The sequence below is a fragment of the Hemicordylus capensis genome, chromosome 2 (assembly GCF_027244095.1).
Source record: "Hemicordylus capensis ecotype Gifberg chromosome 2, rHemCap1.1.pri, whole genome shotgun sequence".
NCBI classification, from domain to species: domain Eukaryota; kingdom Metazoa; phylum Chordata; class Lepidosauria; order Squamata; family Cordylidae; genus Hemicordylus; species Hemicordylus capensis.
The window spans coordinates 428,335,916-428,354,770 of NC_069658.1; positions in this window are offsets into that span (position 1 = coordinate 428,335,916).

Genomic DNA, 18,855 nt, shown 5'->3' on the forward strand with positions numbered 1-18,855 from the left:
AGTTGCAATAAAGCTCAACAGTTTTGGAAACAAATTCATATGAAAGTTGAACTGTATTGTTACAGTCTCAGACCAGCACAAAAATGAAAATTAATACATTACTTTTAAATAAGAGATAAAACTATTATTAGGGAACAATTAAATATATATATATATATACACAGATATATATATATATATATATATATATATATATATATATATATACACAGATATATATATATACTCACACCACAGACACCAATAAATGACTCACTTAAATCTGTAGGAATTCCTTGTTAATCATCCACCGGCGGATACTAATTGCCATGGCACAAAATCTAGCAACACTAATAGTGACTACAGACTCAGTTTCCGAAAGCAACAAAGAACAGTAAAATTGACTCTGTTGACCAGGATATTTACTTAATAATGGAGAGAGAAAAGTTGCATGAATATCCCTATAAAATGAACAAAATAGTAGAATATGTTAAATGATTTCAATCTGCTCTCCACAAGGGCAGAGCCTCTCTGAAAACGGAATCTCCCTATAATGTCCTTCAGGCACTGCCGAAGGTAGACTATGGCAGCAGACTAAAGTGAATGCTCTTTGATACTTACGGGTCTCCAACTGAGCAAAATAAGGCATAGGAGAAACCAAATATCTACACTCCTCTGTAATATAAAATTTTGAGACCTTGCTAAGATCAGTTTGCCACTCAGAATCTAAAAATACGCTGTTTAATGAGCAATTTTACCTGATCAAAACCCATATTATGTAAAATTAAAGTAGAGAGGCCCAATGTAGCTATTTTAGTCTCAATGGACTGATTCCATCTGGATTGATGATCATCTTGTAAAATTAAAGGGGCTAACTGAATTGGATTATAAACTAATTTAAGCCAATAACTTATAATAATCATCCAAACACTGGTCTCAATCTTAATCAAACCCGTCTCCAACCGCAAAGCAGCATTAGATACACATCTTGGAACACAAAGTGCTGTTCTTAAAAATTTAGCTTGCACTCGTTCCAAGGTCTCCATGTTTGGAAAAAGGCCTAATTGTGTTTCATAAAGAAGTTGAGCTAATGGCTTAGCTTTAAAAGGTTATGGGCCGCAGGTAGATAGTGGCCTCCTTTCAACTGTAGATATTGTAAAATGGCAAAAGAACTTCTCTGAACATTTGAAGCTAGATAGTCCTCATGTGCTTTTCTGGCGCCACCAGCATAAAAAACTACTCCTAGATACTTAAAAGATGTCACTTGCTCTATTTCATGACCCTCAATCCTCCAGGAATGGATAATCCTCCTCGCGAAGGCCATAACTTTGGTTTTCTGAAAGTTGACATCCAGACTGTCCTTCTTACAATACTGATTCAAGGCCCTCAATGCTTTTCTGAGGCCAATAGGTGTCCTGGAGAGAAGTACAGTGTCATCAGCATATAGGAGAATAGATATATGTCTCCCAGCAAGCTTAGGAGGGTGAAAATCTAGGCTGCTAAGCTGGACCACCATAGAATTTATATCATAATTAAATTAAAGTGGAGCCAGAATTCAACCCTGCTTTACACCCTTCTGGGTTAGAATAGCTCTCGTTAAATGTCCTTGTGAACTACATCTAACTTTAAGAGAAGTGTTTGAATGTAAGGCTTGGAGCAAATACAACAAATGTCGGTCCATGGAAGAAGTCCCCAGCTTCTCCCAAAGTTTAACCCGTGAAATAGAATCAAACGCTGCCTTGAAATCAACAAAGGCAGCATATAAAGAGGTCACCCTACGGGAGGAGTATTTCTCAATAAAATGCTGTAACACCAAACACTGGTCAGTTGTGGAACGCTCCTCCCTAAAGCCAGCCTGTTCCTCAGCAAGAAGATGTTCTTGGTCCAGCCAGTCTCTTAGCTTATCATAAAGATGCCTCACATAGAGCTTACCAATAACATTAAGCAAGCTGATGGATCTATAATTGGCCAGATTATCTTTCATACCCCTTTTAAAAATAGGAACAATAATAGCAGCCTCCCAGACTTTAGGGATATGGCCAGTCTTATCTATATAGGTGAACAGCGAAGCCAAAGCTGGAGCCCACCAACCCAAGTTATTTTTAACTGCCTCTGGGGAACAAGAACCTCCCCCGGGGCCTTGCCAGATCTATTTTTTTTTTTTAAGCTGTAAATCTCGGGGATTGACACTGGGGGCCAAATGGGGGTGGTCTCAATCTTACAGAAAGGGTGTTCACCGCCAGCACTAGGCTCTTTATATAGATCATAGAAGTATTTCTTCCATAACTCTATATGAATATGACAACTAGGGGGACTTATGGCCAGGACTAGGAGAGTGTTTAATTAAATGCCAAAACAAAGCTGTATCTTTAGTTCTAACAGTCTGAATGAGCCTCATCCAGCTCTCTTTCACAGCCTCTTTTTTTCTTACAGGCCAACAGAGATTGATAATACTTTTTCTGTAATAAAAGATTCTGTGCATCCCATGGGCTAGAGCTTCTTTTGTAAGCCTTTTAGATAATAATAATGAGCTTTTTTGGCATTAACACATTCTCTGTCAAACCACTACTGAGAGACCACTTGACGCTGCAGGCGAGGCTCACGTCTCTTACTAGATAGAAATCGTTGGAGTCCACATACTAGGGAGTTATAGAAAGCTAGAGGCGCAGATGATGGGTCATTATTTAGCAGAGATGCATAAATGTCCTGCAAATAATCAGAAGCTAGCAGATCTTTAATCGCTTGGTCCAACTATGCTGACCATCTCACTTGACAAAATAAACCCCCAACCTCAACTGTAGCAGGATAGAAAATATCTGTATGAGGTTGGTGTGTAAAGGACTTCAATAATAGCAAAATAGGCAAATGATTGCTGTCAAACTTAGGGACAACCTCTAGTATCTCTACATAAGGGAGAAGATTACTTGAGGTAATAAAATAATCAGTCAGGCTCATCTTAGAGCCTCCAAGATAGGTAAACTCAGCTGGTTGATCATTAGGAAATGAACCATTCAGTATAGTAAGATTGAGTCTCAAGGTCATTTGGTTTAAACATAAACCCGCATAATTAGACTTCTTATCCCTTGAAAGACGAGTGAAGGGAAGCCCATCTGCCTCAGATCTATAGGGATTGGCCTTCTGCTGTATATATCAGGTAGCATCATCAGAGCCTATCCTAGCATTTAGATCCCCACCTATCACCACAAAAGCATCTGGAAAAGAAAAAAGATGATGTACAACATAATTTTCCAGTTCAATCCACACTGCTCCAATCTGTGATTTCCTACTTTGAGGTGGGAGATAAATATTGATAATCAGCAATTTATAACGATTGAATTGAACCAAAACAGATATAGCATATTGATTAAATGATGAAAGTAATTTCGAAAATGCTCGCAGTAAAGTTGCCACCAAAACACCCAGGCTGCCCTCATATCTACCTCGACCGGCCCCAGGCAAAGCTTTAACCGTATATGACTGGAAGCCATTAAGTATTAAGTCAGGAGGATACTTGTAAAGGGGAATCCAGTGATGATTCCCCTTTACAAGTAAAGTGGATTCTCTAGTAATGCAGGGTGGGGGCAGGCAGGAGAAAGGCTACATTTTACCTTTCATTTTCAGTTGCTTTGGACAGCGGGGATGGTGGAGGTGGCAGCAGCAGGGGGTGATGACATAAAAGGCAGCGGTGGGGGTTCCTCCAACCCCCCATGCCTCCGTAATGACAGCCTGGGCTGGCTGTGGCCCGGTTCGGGCCTCTGCACATGCACGAGGCCATTAAAGTAACCTCTGCACATACTCAGAGGTTATTTGCAGCGATTTGCGTGCTGACGCAAATGGTCTCTGTACCTGTGTGAAGGTAACTCGAATGGCCTCTGCGTGCGTGCAGAGGCCCGAAGTGGGCCGCAGCAGCCCAGGCTGTCATTAGAGAGGCCAGGCGGAGTGGAGCCTACACTGCTAGTGTCACCACTGCCACCTCCACTGTCTCTGGTGCCTCTGGCAACTGAAAATTAAAGTTAAAATGTAGCCTTTCTCTCACATGCCCCCCATACAAATATACCCAATTCAGTCCACAAGCCGGTTCTGAGAACCAGGGGTTGGTCTGGTTTGAACTTGGACTGCCCGAACTGGGCTGGCTCACGGTTGAGCCTGGCTCAAAGCAAGCCGGCTTGCACTTCCCTAACCTCTGGCAGGTATTCCTATATTATTATATTAATTGTTATCCTATTGAAAGTATTATTTTTTCTTGGGATTTCTCCATAGACATTGTCTCAGTTATTCATATGGGGCATACTTCTCTGTTTGAATGTGTCTACAGCCACATTCACATGTAATGTGATATCAGAGTTTGCCGAACCCACGTTAAATTTTTATCATGTATTGCATTGCAGACATTCATCCAACCATGGCCCAGCAACCTCCAGTTTTAGGGTAGGGTAGCCATTCCCTCTTCCTTGTCAGCTGAGGTCACATCCCAGCAAACTCCATTGCCAGACTGTGGGCAAGGTGTCAGAAGGTCAACAGGGTGGCAGCCATTGGCGTACCAAGTGTAATTGTGCCTTTTTGGAATGAATGGACCATGCACCCTCAGCAAGGAAAGAGCATTTAAATTCCTTTAAATGGCATGCAAGTCCTTCTTCTGACAGCGGTTGCATCGCTGCCCTTTTAAGAGCCACACACCAAAACAGTCTCACACAGGCATGATTCAGACAATTGTTGGGGGGGGGAGATGCTGAGGGGCACTATTTTTCTGTAATTCCAGGAAGGGATCATGATAACTTCCTAGGAGGGGATATGTATATGAGGGAGGGCAAAGGATCCTGGGGCCTGGTCCACTGTGACTAAGGATGCTCTTGTGATGGCTGACCCTGATTAAGCAGTCCAGGGACACCAAACTACACTCCTGCCTCCATGTCGGCTTGCCACCCGGGATTAGTTCTCACGTGAGAGGGCCAGTCCACTGGGGAGGACCAGATGCTCTGTGAGTTTTGGTCCTCCATTAGACTGCACTCTCATGAGTGCCAAATAAAGGACTCCCCACTCATGTGTGCCCCCTAGCCTATCTGGTTAATAACAGAACTTTTACACAGCAACCCCTTCCTCTACAGGCAACACTTTAATGCACCCAAAGGGAATTTACCGCTCCATGTGTCCATGTGTCCAGGGTTGGCAGACTAGAGAAACACCACGACAGGGAATAGGTCCTCACTCTCTTTCAAATTTCCCAGTGTTGAACACACATGTTGTGGCATATGCAGATTAGCCCCCACAGGGTATTATGGGAGAGGGGAGCCCCAAATATCAGTGACACCAGGAGAGTACAGGCGCATTCAGACATACAGGAATTCCAACCTCTGTCTCATTTAACTGCAGTTTTGTGTTACGTGCAACTGGCGCCTATATACTGGCAAAACTAGTGTTTTTCTGCTCTTCACTTGCTGTCTTGAATTCCAACTGAGAGGTTCTCCCTCTCTCTCCATAAGACTGTTAGTTTGTTTATTGTTTTCTTAGCCTATGTTTTTAGTCAATAATAAATATCAAACTCAAGTTTTTCAGTTAAACTTGGCTTCCTGTTCAATTACCTACAATAGATAAGTAATTTCTTGAATGTTTTGGAATCTTAACTCTTTGACTTAACCTATGTCAGATCACACCCACCCCAGGGGATTTGCAGAACAAAAGCTGAGAAATGGAGCTTGCTTGAGAATGGATCCCAGACTCCAAAAATTTGGTGCAGTGTTAATAATGCAGAAGCCAGTCCTTGCTATTGCCATGACCTACATGCATGCCAAATTTATTGTGTGAACTTTCTGGGAGAAAGATGATTGTGGCATGAAGCCATTTTCTGCATACATACACACCCACACGAGGATTTGGACATACTGTCTTTGAAGTAGAAATCCTGATGTATTAATTATAAGGTTTTATGATGCTCACAGCCATATCCATGGGATTCACCAATGATACACAAAATGTGGCCAAGACACCAGTTCTGCCTCACTGCGTCAAACAGTTAGTGCAAGATCTATCCTGCAATCGCCTCCATTTTGCCCTGTTGTGAACCTCAAAGCTGGTGAGAGCCTCAAGTCATTTCAGAGGCCCAGAAAGTGGGAGATCATAATGCACCAGCACGCCAAGGAAAATCCCAGTCCCAGCTTTTAAGAGGAACTGTGTAACATTAACGGAAGGCAGCAACATTAACTGCACTGGTGCATCTAGAATCTTCTGTACAGCTTTAGGCATTTAAAAGAACAAAATGATACTCCTTCTCTGCACTATTTTTGTGGAATGACACAGAAATGGAGGGAGGAAAATCTAGTATCTGCTGCCCTAATTAATTGATGTACTTGACTTTACGGTAGGAATGGCCCTGCACGCAGTGACTTGCACAGCAGCAATTCAAGTCTGCTTCAGTGCCTGGGAAATAGGGCAGGCAAGCCCGGTTCCGAGTTGCCACCAGATGTGCCGGTTCACAACTGGACATGGACCTCTCTGAATGACATCAATGTGTGATGGGGATCATACAGAAGAAGGTGCTCTCTAATATAACCCAGGCCTAAGCCATTTAATGATTTAAAGGTAATAGCTAGCACTTTGTATTTTGCTCAGAAACATATCAGCAGCCAATGCAACTGTTTGAGAACAGGCATAATATGGTCTCTCTGGGTCACCCCAGAGACCAGTCTGGCTGCTGCATTTTGAACTAACTGATGTTTCCAAACTACGTAAAAAGGCAGCCCCACATAGAGCACATTGCAATAGTCAAGCCTGGAGATTACCAGCTCATGCACCACTGAGATAATTCTCTTCAAGGAATGGCCGCAGCTGGTGAATCAGCCAAAGCTGATGGAAAGCGCTCCTGGCCATAGCCTCCACCTGGGATACCAGGGTGAGGCCTGGATCCAAGAGCACTCCAAAGCTGTGTACCTGCTCTTTCTGGGGGTGTGTAACCCCATCTGGGACAGGGAGATCTAACTCATCCCTCAAATTCCGATCCCCCCACAATGAGCACCACCGTCTTGCTTGGATTCAGCTTCAATTTGCTGTCCCTCATCCAGACCATTACTGCTTGTAGGCAGGCATTTAGGGAATGAATGCTGTTACATCATGATGATGATGATGATGATGATGATGATGATGATGATGATGATAAAAAGAGAAATAGATTTGGGTGTCATCAGCGTACTGATAATACACTGCACCAAATCTCCTGATGACCTCACCCAGCGGTCTCATGTAGATGTTAAAAAGCATTGGTGACAGGATGGAGCATGATGAAGCATGAGAATGATGAAACATGGAAGACTTTGGTCACCATTCATTGATTTTGGAATGAGTAGCACTGCACAAGGAAAGCCTAGTAAACATTTTTATTTGTGCCATTCAAGGGAAGCGGGGGTGGGGGGGGAAGGCTATTGAGCCATGGGATGAAAATCATTAATTGAAATATCCTTTAACTACATGATGGCATTACACCAACCTACAACCTCTTTTAATATTATTTATTTTATATAAATCTTATATAAATCCATCTTATTTATTTATTATTTCTCTGTGTAAACCGCCCTGAGCCATTTTCGGAAGCCATCCTGTTTCACACAGTGGCCCACTAGATGCATCTGAGAAGCCCACAGGCAAGAGGTGATGGCATGCCCTCTTTCCCGCTGTTGCTCCCCTGCAGCTGGTATTTAGGGGCATCTTGCCTCTGAGGCTGGAAGTGGCCTATAGCCACCAAACTGGTAGCCATCGATAGACCTGTTCTCCATGAATTTGTCCATGCCCCTCTTTAAGCCATCCAATCTAGTGACCATCACCACATCCCTTGGCAAATAATTCCATAGATTATGCACTGTGTGAAAAAGTACTTCCTTTTGAAGGTCCTAGATTTCTTGGCCATTCATTTAATGGGATGACTCCTGGTTCTGGTGTTGTGAGAGAGGAAGAACAATTTCTTTTTGTCTAGTCTCTCCTTCATGAATAATTTTATTACATCTGGCCCCCACCTCATTTATATGGGTGTGTGTGTGTGTGTGTGTGTGTGTGTGTGTTTGTGTGTGTGTTCAGAATAGTTATTTTCCAGAACTTTATTCTGGTTCACCAGAAGGAAATTAAATTCAGTGCAGCAAAGATTTTCCATGGACTACTTGGGCCAACCCTATAGAACCTCAGAGGCTCCATAGAACCAAGGTTAAGAACCCCTGTTTTACATCACAATCTTCTTACATCTCTTGTCAGAGTATATAGCAACTGGCTCCTCCTCAAGGCTCCTACACCCAATCCACTCTCAGCTAAAGCATTGACAGAGCTGCCGAAGGGGACCTGGACAAGGATAGGCTGATATATATCTCATCTCAGGCACAGGAGTTTTTCAGTTTAAATTAAACCACCTATGGCAGGGGTTCTCAATCGTGGGTTCCCAGCTGCTGTTGGATTACAACTCCCATCACCCACAGCATTTGGGCATTGTGGCAGGGGCTGATGGGAGTTGTAGTCCAGCAACATCTTGGAACCCCTGGCCTATGGAATTGCAGTGTGTCCCTCATGACTGCAGGACCCCAAGTGTAGAGGTGGCCTAATGGATCCAACATTTCTCCAATGAGAAATTCAAATACATACATACATAATATTTATTCGGTCATTTGACCAGCAGTGAAATTCAAATAAAATTTCAGGGTTCCTTCAAGGAGAAACACAGGGGACTTCTCTCAGAGAGAGAGAGAGAGAGAGAGAGAGAGAGAGAGAGAGAGAGAGAGAGAGAGAGAGATTGACTTTTATTAGAGAATGTTTAACAATGTTTAGCAATAGTGAATAGAATTTCCCGATAAAACACGGCCGCGTACTAATCTTTATTTCAGTCATTAACCAGCATAATATATAAAGAACAGTAACAGTAGCAACCAATTAGATGGTGAGTTCTTTACGAGCTTTACAAACTATATAGCAAAACTTGGCCACATTACCAGAAACCAAATAATTAAAATTGGACCAGGAAACTCTGTTAATAGTGGGGCAATAAAATTTATATGGATATCCTTGTAAAATGTGCAATAAAGGATGACGTGGGCAGTAGTTTCTATATCCCCTGAGCAGCAAGGACAAAGGCGGGCTGAATACGTTAATTTCTTTAAACTTGCCCTCTGGAACTGCAGGCGAGCGAGAGTCATAGCTCTCCTGAATTTTGCTATTATTAGGCAAGATATTCTGCAGGCTTTACATTTACAGGCTGATTGACTAAATAGATCCCTTTCGGCAACTTTGCTACTTCAGCTTGGAGTTCTATATCCAAGACACCCTGTTTAATAACCCGCGTGGCTTGATCATACCGCATCCTGATGAGCTCTTCCTGGAGGAGACCGTAAGACTGTAACTTGAGTTTAAGTGCTGCCTTCCATTTTGAGGTGCAGCTATCTACAAGTGTTAGGGGAGCCATGCCCGCTTTGAAGAAGATCAGCTTCAGCCAAAACCTAAAAATGCTCAGCCAGAATCTCATTTCTGGTCTGAAAACTCTCGCCTCACTTCTAAAAACAGTATTGGAAACACTTCTCTCAGATGTTTTCTCCATATGCTTAGTCTTATGTCTAACAACTTTGCCTTCTACTTTCCTTCTGCACCTTTTAAAAAGTAAATCCTTTTACATCCCTTTTCTAAAGTACCCTAAATTTCATTCTGACCTTGGCACCAATCAGAAATGCAGTATCTGTCTTGGAGTGAAAACGTGTATGGGCATGACCAAGAAGGAGTTTCTGGCTTTTAGGAGTTGATGTTATCAGGGAAATACTATCATGTTCAGTCCTGCGTTATTAAACAGTGGGCTAGCCATTATCCTGGCCCAGGATGAAAAAGGCTCAGGTTCACAAGGGAAAAGGATGGAGCTGGCTGCAGTAATGTTCCTTCTCACCCTGCTCAGCATCAGCCACCTTAGGTGTGTCTTGCTGAGTGTTACCCATGATGGCACCACATCTTTTGCCATATAGGTGATGGCTTCAGGATATGGAGTAATGAAAAGAGCCTCTTTCTTTCTAGCTCAAGGGATCTATAAAAGCTGACTATACTGTGCCTCTCTTTATATATACATGCTGGTAGCAATTCTGGTGGGTGCACTCTGATCTTGCTATCTCACCCATCAACTCCATAAAGTCCTGGGAAGATGCCAGACCTTCCCTCCCCTATTCTCTGCCACAGTAGCAGGCTCAGTACGCAGATCATAGTTTTTCTCCCTCTCTGTCCCGTTCAGTTTATGGAAGAACAAGCTAATGTCAGTTGTGTGAAAGCACTACCAGTTCAAACCTTCATAAGAAGCAGGAGTGTTGCTGATCCCCCATTATGCATTTGAGTACATAGGAACATAGGAAGCTCCCATATACTGAGCCAGACTATTGGTCTATCTAGCTCTGTATTGTCTTCACAGACTGGCAGCGGCTTCTCCAAGGCTTCAGGCAGGAATCTCTCTCAGCCCTATCTTGGAGAAGCCAGGGAGGGAACTTGGAACCTTCTGCTCTTCCCAGAGCGGCGGCTCCATCCCATGAGGGGAATCTCTTACAGTGCTCACACATCTAGTTTCCCATTCATATGCAACCAGGGCAGACCCTGCTTAGCTAAGAGGACAAGTCATGCTTGCTACCACAAGACCAGCTCTCTTCGCGTAGTTTCCCCTTCATTTTACCAAACTCCCTTCTGCCAAACCTAAAAATCTATATCTCCCTCACAAAAAAAGTGTCATCCCCCACCCCCAATTTAAGTGAGGAGTTGCTCCTCAAGCTTTCTGTCTGTCTGCACTTCTGAGAAGAAATATATAACTTCCACTTCCAAAGACAGATGGAGAAAATCATTTGGAAAGCTACCATTTCAGGGAGAAGACCTCACCTGCCTTCTCCCCAACATGCTAACTTTCTCTTTGCAGGGATTCTTTCATTTGCATTCTGAATGGGCACAGTTCCCATGAAGAGGGTGCCATGCAATTTTTTTAAAAAATTGCTATATGTTTTTATCAACTCTAGTACTATTTTTTAGTGTAAATTGAGTGCTAGGTGCTGCAGAGAGCACACAAGTCTTGGTGAGTTACATTCTGAGGGCATAACTAAGGATGATGAAGACCACAGGGCTACTGCCAAAACTAATTTTGTTGAGTTTGTTGAGTTCTGCCCTCTCTCCCACATAATGGGAGCATTCATAGAACATGAGCTGCCTGGGTCGTCTGAAGCAGCTTGTGTTGTCTGGCGCTTCAGAGCCATCCACTCCCAGCTGCTCCAGACCTGTGGAGCTTGCCTTTTGTACCCGGCATTTTACGGAGGTAGAACAAACTGTGGGTTCGTTCTAGGGATGTGCAAAAAATTTCGGGTGATTTGGGGCTGAACCGAATCACCCCCGATGTCCCCCAATATTTTTCAGGCACGAGCCGAATCACCCGAATTTTGGACCCAAAAAATTTGGGTGATTCGGTTCATGATTGATTTTTGGTGATTTTTTAAAGTTTTAGTGACTTTGGGGCAGTTTGGGGGCATAACATAGGATCTGGGCAAAAGGAGTGGGGTGGAGTGGTAGTGCCTAATGGGTGCAGGCTACCACCCCAATTTCAGGGGGATTGGGCAGAGGGCTGATTTTTTGGGAATTTTTGAAGTTTGGGTGTCTTTGGGGCAGATTGGGGGCAGAAAGTGGATCTGCCCCAAAGGAGTGGGGTGGGCTGGTAGATAGTGTCTAATGGGTGGAGGCTACCACCCATCCCCAATTTGATTGGGCAGGGGGTGAATTTTGGTGAATTTATTTTTATGAGGTTTGTCTTCATAAGGTGAAGTGTGCTAAATTGATTACTTCCTCATATTATTCATAGTAAAGGAAAGTGTGAAAAAGTGAAAGTGGGGTCATGAGAGTTGTTTAATTGAAAAAAATCTCATTTGCTATGATAGAATGAGAATTCACACCTCAGAAAAAACTTCGGGTGACCCAGATTCGGGCACAAAACAGAACAGGGGTGATTCGGTTCGGGTCCGAGCCGAATCACCCGAAAACCCGAATTGCACACCCCTAGTTCGTTCTAACTTGGCAGGTGATCATCTGTGCAATCACTGCCAGGTAGATGGCTTCCCCCCAGCCCACCACCTTTTGGGGCAGCAAGCTGGGCGGAGGGGCGGGGGAGCAGCCATGCTGAGTGCAGCACCTGCTCTACTGAGAGCAGCCACTGTGCTCTAGGCACGGGGCACATTGGGATGCAGGAGGATTTCCTCCTTCTGGTCCCCTCCACTGCGCCGGTGTTCATGTGGGTGTGCAGTGCAGTAGAGGCCAAGATGACCACCGCTCGTCTGCAGGGGAAGGCAGGCGAACTCCTGCCTTCCCCCCAGCCCTAGAGAGAGTGCGGCCAAGGTCATGTGTATGACCTCAGCATATAGCAATGTGTGATATGATATCATCACATCATGTGCGTCCTCACTTCTGCTCCACAGCTTCCACTGGAGAGGGCGAGCGCACAGTTGGATTTCACCCTAGATGTTTCTGTTACTACACATTTTAGAGGAGAGAAGGGGAGACCCAGGGCTGCAGTTTTGGCTGGCATCTTCACTGTGTGCTAAGTTAGACAGGGCAAAAGAGAAGACAGAGAAATAAGGTCTTGATAAGGGGATTGCCATAATGAGGTATGGGGGGGGGCAATGTTTGAAACAAACACCCCAGAGAGTCTCCTAATTCAAATTTGCTTGCAACCCCCGCCCCCCCCACACCTATTTTAAACATATATTCACACCCTCCTTTTAGGTCTGTTTTATGTTTACCTCATTTGGCTTTCTCCAATGAATAACACGTGACACGTGTTATCGGATCTTTAAGGGAAACGAACTAGAAATATGATGATGATGATGATGATGATGATGATGATGACGACGATGCTATTTCCACACAGTCTACCAGATGTTATTGACTGGATTTGGTACTTGGGTCTAGCATAACTAAAGAAAAATTAAAGATAGCATTGCAGTATGTGTGCTGTCCCGAGTAGTGTGGCTTCTTCTTCTTCTTCTTCTTCTTCTTCTTCTTCTTCTTCTTCTTCTTCTTCTTCTTCTTCTTCTTCTTCTTCTTCTTCTTCACATTTATTTTTCTCTCTTCCTCCAAGAGCACAGAGAGGTGTAAATGTAAATGCTGACATCCTGATTAAGGCTGCATGTGCTTCATGAGATGCCTTGACTAACAGAGGGCTTCTATTAATTCACCTACAGCAATTGTATGGTGATGAGGGATTCTGTCAATCTCTTCTTTCCTAGAAGTGCCCTGTGCCATGTGAAAATTTGTCTCTGGCAGTTGTGTGGCCCTCAGGGACATATTTTCAGGTGGCGCAGGGCACTTTGGGGGAAAGAGGAAATTGGTACCCCCATGTGCTACAGTAGTCAGGAAGCCTTCCCTTCAGCACATGCCAAATCAGTAGCAGCAGCAGCCATGATTTTCTACAGTGTAGAAAAATGTAAAGTTTCAATAGCTTATCCAGCATAGAAAACAGAATGGCAGACCCCTTTTAGGGTCCTAAAAACAGGGTGGAAATATAAGAACAGCCCTGCTGGATCAGGCCCAAGGCCCATCTAGTCCAGCATCCTGTTTCGTACAGTGGCCCACCAGATGCCACTGGAAGCCACAGGCAGGAGTTGAGGACATGCCCTCTCTCCTGCTGTTACTCCCCTGCAACTGGTACTCGAAAGAAATTGTTGCCTCATTGGGAAAATCCAGATAGTGTCATAAAACCTTCTGGAGAGGTGCAAAACTTTGCTTGATGAATGTTTGGCCTGTGATGTAAAATGCACCCCTCAGATACTCACCATGTTACAAGGATGGAAAGATCCTATTTTCCCTATGTGAGCATGTTTGTGAGTACTCATTAAGGTTAAAGTTCAACACCCAGACTAACACTGTGCTTGTGCAATGAACAGAAATGTGTGTGCACACACACACAGTCACACAGCTGAGTGGATGCACAAAGTTGCTCAGTCTCTTGCACTCTCCATCCAAATGTGCAAGTGTTACGCTTGCAGAACAAGGATCGTGGATAGCAACATATTCGGACTGAGGAAGAGGTTTCTCAGCAGGAGGTGCACCACAGGGTTTTCACAAGCACACCCAGTTGCACCAGTGCAACACTAGCCTGGAATGCAAGCTCCCAGCCTAGCAGAACTAGCTAACACAACATCTTTGCATTAGTGCAACATGTTTGTAATAATGCAGCATCAGTCTGGAGGTCAGCCATTGTTTTTGATTTGTGACTTGGTTGCCTCTCTGAGTGTCCCATAGTTGGGATGGAAAAATGGGATGTTTATTTTTTTCAAATTACCTCAATGAATAATGGAGGAGTGTGTGGGATTTCTGAAAACAGCATATGGCCCCTGGAGCTGTGCCTGGCCCACTGGTGCGTGTAGCAGTCCATGTTGCAAGAGAGGAGCAACAACATTGGGTCTCATTCAGGTAAGGAAGTTGAGGGCTTCTCTATGCTTGGATGGGTGGAGGGGGACCAGCTGATTATCAGCTGATAATTCAAGTCCATCTCAAGTGCAAACATACATGAATTAACATAAACATCCATAATTTGCCCACCCTCGTTGTGCCCACTCTGAAGAAAGGCATACATGGCCTATGGGGCAGAGGTGTGGTGTGCATGTGTACACTTGCTAGGCTTGCAGCTGTGGAATCAGAAATCCTAGTGCAAAGACATATCTTTTGGAAGGCTCTGTGGGGTACAGACGTGGATAGGATATATGTTGCATTTCTGTGTTCTTCTGCCTGTTTAATCTCTGGCATTCCATATCTTGAACTCTGGCTTCTATACAAGGACAACTGTAGAGTTGCATTTCTACAGTGTAGTCATACACAAATGGTTGTGATGGATGCAATGTGTTGCTCTGATCTCATTTAGACTGGATGGTACAGCTGGTCTTAGGTCTGGTCCACAAGTTACAAAGGTAAATGAAAAAACAACAACAAAAAATAACTTTGATGGATCAGGGTCCTCCCTTCCCAGAGTCCATCAGCAGACAGTCACATTGTTGTAAACAGTGAGGGCACTCCATTAGCCTGCTGGGACCAATTGTATTTTAGCCAATTTAGTCAGTTTTGGTTTTTCTTTTGAAAGCGACAGGTGGTGCAATTATAAATATACAGAGTTAATGTTCCTTTCAAATATTTCTAAAATATAGATGGATTCGAAGGCTAAGTGCAATTCCCAGTGCTTTCTGTAAAGACACACACTTGTGTGATGTTGAAATTTTCAGATTCTCAGATACACCTAGCACAATTATCGTACCATAAGAGCATTAAAAGGGGTGGATTAGGGGTATGCATGGAACTGCTCTGGGTGGTTCAGTTTGAATTTGAACTGAATATGAACCAAACTGCCGAACCACGAGCTAGTTCATTAAAACGGGCAGGCGGTTCAGTTCATACACTTGAACCAGTTCAACCTGGTTCAGCATGTTGTAAAGGTTCCGTTCAAGCTTTATTACGGTCAGAGACCAGCATAAAATTACACATTAAATGAAGGTAATACTGGAGAAAAGATAGAGGTGCATGCAAATATGAGGATAGCTATTGTGAAAAGGCTAAAATTTAAAATAATTACAATTTAAAAAGAGACAACTAAAAAACTAACACTGCTAAACATACTTTTCTATAATAAAATGCACAGAAAAATAGAAGATAGAATTTAAATAGTCGTCGTCATCGTAATATAGCTGAAAATGATTTCATATGTGGTAAAAAGCTAGGATTAAAATTAAGAATGGTTAAAACGATAATGGTTACCATAAGTTGGACTATCACTAAAAATGGTAAAGTTACAGGGAATTGCACTAAATGGTAAAATACACTAAAATATGCTAAATGGTGAAGTTAATAAAGTATTATGCATTGCCATGGCGCAATTAATATGATACGAAGAATATGGAGGTGAGTGTTATCAGGACTCAAATTAGGGAAGCATGTTGTAAAGGGAAATCCGGCAAGGATTCCCCCTTACAAGCAGAGGGGGAACCCTAGCAAAGTAAATGGGGTTGAAAAGGGTAGGTGGGGTAAGGGGAGGTCTCCTTACATGCCACCGCACCTCCCCTAGGCCCCACAGGCACTTCCCCCTCTCAGCACGGGCAGGCAGAGGCCAGGTTCAGGCCTCCGCACATGTGTGGAGGTCTGAAACAGACCACCACCAGCCTGAACTGGGTGGGGGGGAGCACCAGTGGAGTCTAGAACTGACCCGGGACTTTTTTGTATGGGGCAGTATATAAATATACTAAATAGATAAATAAATAAACAGAGAAGCTGCCACTGGCCCACTGTCACCAAGGAGGCACCGCCATGGCACATAATGTCACCTCCCACCTGACCTCCCCCCTCTTTTCTACCCCATTCAAGTTGCAAGGGTTCCCCCTTTGCTTATAAAGAGGAATCCTTACCTCATGCCAAACCGGTCGAACTGGGCTAAACCGGTTCAATCCAAACGTGCCAAGTTTGGCTCTAACTCAGACCAGCCCCCCTTTTGTGGCGGGGGGGAGGCTGGACTGGTTCGAGCTTGAACCAGTTCTGCACACCCCCAGGGGGGATTCAGATGACTAGGAATCATGTAACTGCCACTAAAAAGCAGTTACTGAATGACAGCCATCTATATATTTAATTCTCTAAGGCATACCTGTAGCTAACCCATGGGACGGGTGGAAGGAAAACAATGGTGGCAGTGGCAGCAGCCAGCCACCTGGCCGGCTGGGGGTGGGGTACAGCGCAGAGAAAACGGTGATGGCGACGGGTGGAAGGAGGCAGCGGGGATAGATGGAGATGGGGAAAGAAGGAGGCGGCAATAGGTGGGCAGGGGGAAGAAGGAGGTGGCAGGGCAGCAGATGGGGGGAGAACAAGTTAGTAACAGGGACACGGGGTAAAGAAGAAAGTGAAAATGGGTGGGCTGGGGGGAAGGAGGTGGAAACAGGTGGGCAGGGAAAGGAGGAGGCGGCAACAGGCGGGCAGGGGAAGGAGGCAGCAATGGGCAGGCGATAAAAGGGTGACAGAGGGGAGGCTGCAGCGACAGGTGATAATCTAGATGTGCAGATGCTTTGCACCCGGCCCAGCTAGTATGTATGTATGTATGTATGTATGTATGTATTTGATTTCTATACCGCCTCCCCCAAAATGGCTCAGGGCAGTTTACATTAAAATAAAAACAATTAAAATCAATTAACAGTTAATATCAAAAACTTTAAAAACAATATAAGACCAATTAACAATTAAGCATTTGTGCAAACATGTTACATAAGAACAGCCCTGCTGGATCCGGCACAAGGCCCATCTAGTCCAGCATCCTGTTTCAAACAGTAGCCCACCAGATGCCTCTGGGAAGCCCACAGGCAAGAGGTATGCGCATGCCCTCTCTCCTGCTGTTGCTCCCCTGCAGCTGGTATTGAGAGGCATAGTGCCTCTCAGGCTGGAGATGACCCACAGCCACCAGACTAGTACCAAGAGCAAGGATATTGCAATGGCTAACTTCACTACACTGGGAGCTTGCATTCCAGACGAGTGTTGCAGTAACTCAACAAGGTGCATTTGTGCAACAAGGCACAGAAGGAGATGCCTGCATCCTGTTCCACTGTTGTTGCACAAATGTAATGTTTGTACAAGCTGACCAAGAGCACAAGGGATTGTGAAACTTTGAGCATCCATGCGGCTTCACAGCTTCATGCATGTGCCAACTTTGTTCATTGTGCTAGCACAGTCTGGATGTCTGCTTGGGAGGCAGCCAACTTCCACCTTTCACAATTATTTTGTTCATGTAGTTAACTTAAGTTGCCAACCTTTCCAACCACCCAGAATTCTGGGAAGGCAGAGTGGGGTAAAGCTGAGCTTAACTGTGTAACCAAGAACAAGAGATGATACCACCCCATGCGATTACAGAGGCCATGCTGTTTGTGCATGGCTCCAGCTGTTTGAAACCAGCCATAGATGCAACAGGCAACAAACTTTCATCTGTTTCCTAACCACCCTACAGAGTAAGTTTACAGCAAGTGAGCAGAGAAATGTGACATGAAAAACCACATTTTTCACACACATCACATATTTCTTAAACACACATCACATATTTATTTATTTGTTTATTTTTACATTTCTAACCCAGTCTTCCTCCACGGAGTCCAGAGTGATGTACATGGTTGTGTGTTCACCCATGTTGGTAGGGTTCACAACCACCCTGTGAGGTAGGTTAGGCTGAGAGACAAGTGATTGGCCCAGAGCCACCCAGTGAGCTTCATGGCTGAGCAGGGATTTGAACTTGGGTCTTTCTGGTCATAGTCCAACACTCAGACCACTACACCACACTGGCTCAAACACAAAAACTCACCACATATAATGGAGCAAAACTCCAAGAAAAACCTTTCTTCATGCAACATGTCAATGATCTTGGGGATCAACTTACTAAGGAATACAAGGAATGGGCCGTTCAATTTATATGCATTCTGCATAGGCTGTAAAGCTTCTGGGATAAGTGAGTTTAACAGAGAACTAGAAACATACAGAAAAAATAGGAGCAGAGCGACTGTTTATTACATCGATCAAGGATATAGCCTACTTTTAGTCAAGGGTGTATAGGGCAGTGAATCCATTGTAGGGAGCAATGGGAAAGAGATGACTAGGAATAGCTATTGCTGTTACATGGAGGCTGGGACATCACTACACTGGTCTGTGTTCTAAATACAGAAGGGCCAGCGAGAACCTGCCCCCCTTAGTTTTTGTGATGGGCCCCCAGCTCAGTTTTTTAGAAGTTTTGGAGGGTCTGATTTGGTTAAAACTGGGGGAGAGTAAGTGGGTGGAGACTATTGACTTCATTGGGGGCCCCTTTACCTTTCCTCTCATAATTCTAGCACTGACTAGATACTCCCCACCCCC